The sequence below is a fragment of the Notamacropus eugenii genome, chromosome 3 (genome assembly GCF_028372415.1).
Source record: "Notamacropus eugenii isolate mMacEug1 chromosome 3, mMacEug1.pri_v2, whole genome shotgun sequence".
NCBI classification, from domain to species: Eukaryota; Metazoa; Chordata; class Mammalia; order Diprotodontia; family Macropodidae; genus Notamacropus; species Notamacropus eugenii.
The window spans coordinates 179711765-179717764 of NC_092874.1; the positions used below are offsets into that span (position 1 = coordinate 179711765).

Below are 6000 nucleotides of genomic sequence, written 5' to 3' on the forward strand. Positions count from 1 at the left end.
TCACAAGAGCTTTAGTTTTCTTATTCCTAAGAGGATCAAAATATTGAGTTTTTGATATCTCTTCTCCTAGTATTAATGCCAGTAATAAAAACAAGGAATATATCTCCTATAGGTAGCCCATTTAAAAATACCTCACCTTTAGAGTTATACCTGCTTCTCTATAATAAAACAGATTAAATAATTCTCTGCTTCTATAAGTTACTTAAACAGCTTAAAAATCTTAAAACTTAAGGCTGAAATGTCATTAGAAGTAGAATTCTTTCTTCTGCCATAATTTTCTTTCACTGCCTTCACTAAGCAATCAACAACAGCTAACATGTGTTATCATATGACAATGTGTAAAATAATATGCCACAGTAAGACCTTTTCTTTCAGTAATTTTGGACTGTATAAAGCAGCATAATTACTTTAATGATGTACTTAGGGAAAGGATTATCTACAAGAGAAAACAACAAGGATAACACTAAAAGGTATCTCAATTTATAACTGTGCAATTAATTTTCTCTATCAGTTTTTCTCCCTTAAAAACTGCAAAACATTATTTCATGTAATCTATGTCACTAGCAAGGAGTTAACATGTGAGAATATCCATTTGGTTTCTGTATTAAGAGACAAAGAAAAAACCATCAAAGATGGCAAGTCAGATGCAATAATAGAGTCTGCTCTTCACTTTCAGGAATGACATTTTACATTCTCTTTACATCCTGAGCTTTGATATCTACTTAGTATAGATGAGAATGTCAACTGGGACAGGTAGATAATAATGAAAAATTGTAACAACTTGAGTTTATTAAACTACACCATATCCCTTTCCCCCACCCTCATTGACCTTGAAATCATTTCAATGGGTTCTAACAGTGCTTAGGTATGCTGTCCTAATATTCCAGAGTAGATGACAAGGCAATTATGCCTGACTGTGTTAAAAGAAGTGTGATTACTCCAGCAAACAGATGTTTATCCCCACCTTGCTGGCATTCATCCCCACAGCAATAAAAAAATTGCCTTATTTTAAGGAAGGGCAATTGAAAATGGCATTTAACTTGGAGTTAGATGACCTGGGTTCAAATTCAGATTCTACCATTTGCTATATACATGCCAGTAAGTAAGTAACTTCCCATCTCTAGGTGTCAATAATTTACCACTTGCCTGAAACAATGAAAAGGATCACTGGCTCTGATGCCAGAGAACGTAGGTTAAATCCTATCTGTAATGGCTACTACCTGTGTGATTTGCAGCAGATTGCTTAAAATCTCTGGAAACCAGGTTCCACCCCCACCCCACCCCCCCATCAAATGAGGAGGAGGTAGAGTCCTCCTAGGAGGACTTGATGGCACCTGAGGTTCCTAGATCTATGCTCCTATGTACACCACAGAAGAGTTAGTCTAGATGACCTCTAAAATACGAACAAATCACATCTCTCTGTCTTAGTTTCTTCATTTATAAAATAGGGATCAAAATTAAAAATAGCAACTACCTCACAGGGTTGTTGTGATACCTATACACATATAGCTAGACAGACACACACACACACAGACAGAGTGATAGATAGATGGATGGTTTGGAAACCTTGTTGTTTAGTAGTATCTGCCTCTTCCTGATGCCAGTTGGGGTTTTCTTGTCAGAGAAACTAGAGTAGTTTGCCATTTGCTTCTCCAGTTTATTTTACAGATGAAGAAATTGGGGAGAGGGGGAAGGGGGTAAACAGGGTCAAATGACTTGCCCTGAATCACAAAGCTACTAAGTGTCTGAGGCAGGATTTGAATTCGGGTCTTCCTGACTTCAGGCCTTGTGCTCTCTACTGTACCTAGCTGCCCCTTAAAGTGCTATATAAATAGCTGTTATTATCCTGCAAGAATGTGGGGGGGGGGGGAGAAAGGGGGTGTCACTATCAGTTTATGGGTCTATAAAATCCTAAAGAACTAGCTGTGTGACCCCAAGCAAGACACAACTCTCTGCCTCAGTTTCCTTTTCTGTACCATGAAAGGATTGGACTCACTTCCTCTAAGATCCTTTTCAGTTGTAAAACTATGATTCTATGGACTGATGATCAACTCTCAGGATGTTTGAGGAATCCACGACAGAAAGTTAGCCCCTACTGTACAGAGAGAGCAAAAGCCATGGTAAGCTACCTAATATATTTCAGCACCTAAAAAAAGCAAACAAGAAATGAATGTATATGTACACAAAAAAATTTTAAATCTGCAATTCCCAAATATTTATTGAATTGCACATTTCTTAAAAATAGAACAGGAAAAACAACACCAAACATTTTCTCTCCTTTGAAATTTCAAAGGAGATATGCAGGTTAATAATGTATAGCTTTTACCTACAGGACAAGTGTAATTCAAACACACTTATCATTTCTACAAAATATCTTAATTTACTGCCTCATACTTCTGTCCCAAGACTTGAAAAGCTTTTAACTAGATGATCCTAGGAAAACTTCCCTCTTTATCATAATTGTGCCTCTTACATGACATTCCTGTTTTGAAAATCCTAGAAGAAACAGAGATTTCCTTAAATCTGTATAAACTCCATTACAATCTGTATTCTCCTATGTGAGCTTTCAAAAAGAATACTATTGTGAATTTACAGGTTACAGATGTAATTGTTTCATTCTACCTTTCCCTATCCCCCAAAATAATAAGATGAAAGTCAACATGATCAGAGTCTACAAAATGACAAAATTCATAGGTACCACCTCTTTCTTCCAAGGGAGGAGGAAAGGGACTGGCTGAGTCAAAAGAGGAAAGCAATTGATATTTACTTAACATCTTTGCACTGACTGCTATTCATCTTATCCCGGCAAGGGTCCAAGATTATCTGAGGTACTAAGGTAAACTGCAAGATGTTTAGAATGCATTCAGACACACCATACAATTTCCCTCCCCTTCATGCTATGCAGCAATTGTTAACATAATCCAATGCAAATTGAACAAATAAAAATCTCAGCCTGCTGGAGTCTTCTATCAGACTCCCTTTATAGAATGGTTTGTTTGTTTTATATTAAGGATGCCTCCTGGGGACAAAGTGGATCTAGTCAAAAGTCAAAAATTATAATGGCATATTGTAAAAAAAAAAAAAGATACATGTTATGGCTGTCATAAAGCCTACTATTGGGAATTTTTTTTTACTTAATGCTTTAATTTTTTTCATGATTTTTTCAAATCATAGATTTAGAGCTTTTACAGATAAGGAAACTGAGACCCAGAAAGAAAAAGTGACTTGTCCAAGGTCACACATGTACTACCAGTACAGTGGCAAAACCAGCTTTAGAACCAAGATCTCGTGACCTAGCGTTCTTTTCACTCCAGCACAAGGTCTCCCCAAATGCCCTACCTATTTCGACAGGTGTAAGTCGCTGTTAAAATGCTTACTACCTTCTCCCTTTTTCTACACATAAACGTAAGATGTAGTGCTGATTTGCACAGCTGAGTTACTCAAAATACCATTTAATACGAAGAGAACGTAGTGGATGACGAGCCACACCAGGCGGTTATACTAAACGAAAATGTAGTTTGTTTCTTTTTGGAAAAACCGACATAAAGAATCTACATATTCGACTTAAGAGTATCCTCGGCTGTGTACCAAGCAAGGACCAAATCTCACCTAAATGTGTCATCTTGCGGTCTGCAACGTACTATTTACCCTTTTAAATCCCACGCGGATTTACTTTTAATGTCTCTCCTACTTTATCTTTGCTTGGTAGAAGGACTCAAGGCTGGGTGGGGCGCAGTACAGAAAGACAGATTTCTTTTTTTAAACAATGGACAACGAAACAAATTATCATCTGAGAACAAGAAAAGTAGTAATATTCCACTAACCCGCCTTACGAGAGAAAAATAAACCTGATTTCCATTGGGGGTAAGAATCCAAGAAGTGAGAGTCCCATTGCTCAGTTAAGCAAAAAGTGGCCTCTAAACTCTCTCTCCAAGGACACTGGCTCTGGGTTAGAGGGTGGGGGGCGACCTTGTACTTTTCTGAAAAGTATGTGTATGGCTGATCAAATTCAAAACGAAATAAAGAGAGAAGGTGAAGAGGGAGGTGAAGAGGGGCGAGAGGAGTAAAAGAAACAGAAGGTGGAGAAAGAGAAAAATGAGGGGGGCGGGGAAGAGAAGGAACCCAGAGAGGAAGCCGGAGGTTTGGAGAAAGAAAGAGGAGGAAGAGGAGGAGGAGGGGTGGAAGGCCCATTAAGAAATCTTTAGAGCCAACTAAAGTTGATACTTACAGTTTTGCAGCTGCAACGCCCCCGGAGGCTGCAAAATCGAGCCGAGGGAAGCGGTGTAGGGCAGCGCGGGGCACCGGGTACTCAGGCGGCTCCGGAGAGCTCAGGCTGCTGAAGCTGCTTGGATTGCCCGGGTGGCGGCGACGGCTGGGGCAGTCGGGCACTCTTCCTCTTCCTCCTCCTCCTCCAGCCGCTGTTGCTCAGGCTCTGCTCCCCTCCAGCCAGCGAGTCACCCCAAGACTGTAGCACCGGAGCAGAGCTAGGGACTTTGAGGAGGGGGATCCCATGAAGCCCGCACGCTTCACATCCACGGAATGTGTGTATGTGTGCGGAGGGAATCTGTGGTCCGTGCGTGGGGAAGAACCTCCCCACCACCCCTACCTCCAGTTCCCTGAAGCGAGGAGGGCTAAACCACCCGAGCTGCTGCAGCGGCGGCTTCAGCAGCAGCAGCAGCAGCAGCAGCGCAGTGGAGGGGAGGGGGCAGCTGCCGCCGCCGCCGTTTTGCAGCTGGGATCAAGCAAGGGGGCGGGAGGCAGAGTCTGCGTCTGTCTGGAACTCTGACACTGTAGCTCTGGGGGCTGTGCACCAGCAACAGCCTCCGAGGGGCTGCGGAGCAGCGCGGCTCCTCCCCCTTTGCCTTGGGCGCGTTTGTGGGTGCGAGTGTGTGTGCGTGTGTGCGAGTGTGTCTGTTTGTGTGTGTTTGTGTGTGTGCGCACCGCCCCCCCCTCCCGCGCGCACCTCCTGCGGCCTTTCGCTCTCTGGTTACAGTAACTGCTTTCTGCCTCTCTCTTCCTATCCTCTGGGCCCTCTCTCTCTCTCTTTCTCTCTCGCCTTTTCCAGGAGATACATTGTAACGGAACTGGGACACCGGGCGCTGCATTGTGGGAGCTTTTAAAGCAGCAGCAGAAGAAGCCAATCACACCAACTCTTCCCCCACTTCACCTCCCGGGCTTACACATACACACCTCTCATTCCAACTTTCTTCAAGCGTCTCTACTACGCACTCCTCTGCAGCTGAACCCCCAAAACACATCCCCCCACCTTACACATCTCCCCCCACACCATCTCACTCAAGATCAAGTTTCCACCACTGGGTCTCAAGCTGTGGCTCCTAGTGAATAGGAGATCCAGATTTCCCTGAAATGATGAGTGTGATGATAAATGTCTTATTGAAACTCAGGAGAGCAAAATCTTCCATCGCCAGAGGGTTATTACAACTTGCCTCAAAATTAACTCCGGAATGCAGAAGACTTCTTCAACACATGTACAAATACTTCCAAACCTCCCAGGACTGAATCTGAATTGTTTTTTCTTCTGGAATGACTATGATTCAGTCTTCGTCCTCTACAAAAAGGCAGTGAATGAGGCAAGAAGGAAAAACATACACGCACAAAGAATGAATCAGACATGAGTAACAAAAATTCTGAGATAGAGAAGAATGTTATTTTTTTCTTTCTTGTCACCAAACTACCCTCTGAATGAGTAAAAATGCACGGGAAGAAAATGCTTATCATTAGTAGATTTGGATGTGCTGTTGTTATTATTCATTGTTCTTTTTAAAAATGTGTTTCAATCGACCAAGCATGAGATAATATATGTAAAATGCTTTTCAAAACTTAAAGCCTAAATTTAGCTATTATTGTTGCAGTTGGTGGTGGACCTCTAATCAGGAATATCTGAGTTCAAGTTCTCTCTTAGGCACAACAGCTGTGTGACCTGGACAAAGTCACTCAACCTTTCTGTCTCAGTTTCCTCATCTGTAAAAATAAAGGGGG

General features: G+C 42.1%; 1 protein-coding gene across 5 annotated transcripts in view; it reads right to left on the reverse strand.

Moving 5' to 3' along the window:
- The window catches only part of RASSF8 (Ras association domain family member 8), a 110300-nt gene extending 105214 nt beyond the window's left edge, over window positions 1-5086 (reverse strand). For 2 of the 5 annotated variants that reach the window (XM_072653454.1, XM_072653455.1), the window contains exon 1: window positions 4229-5085. The gene's annotated coding sequence lies outside the window, so the exon portion shown is untranslated. Of the gene's footprint in view, window positions 1-4228 lie in introns of all 5 variants that reach the window. The other 3 variants (XM_072653458.1, XM_072653456.1, XM_072653457.1) reach the window with 3 other exon arrangements.
- Between the last annotated feature and the right edge of the window lie 914 nt (window positions 5087-6000).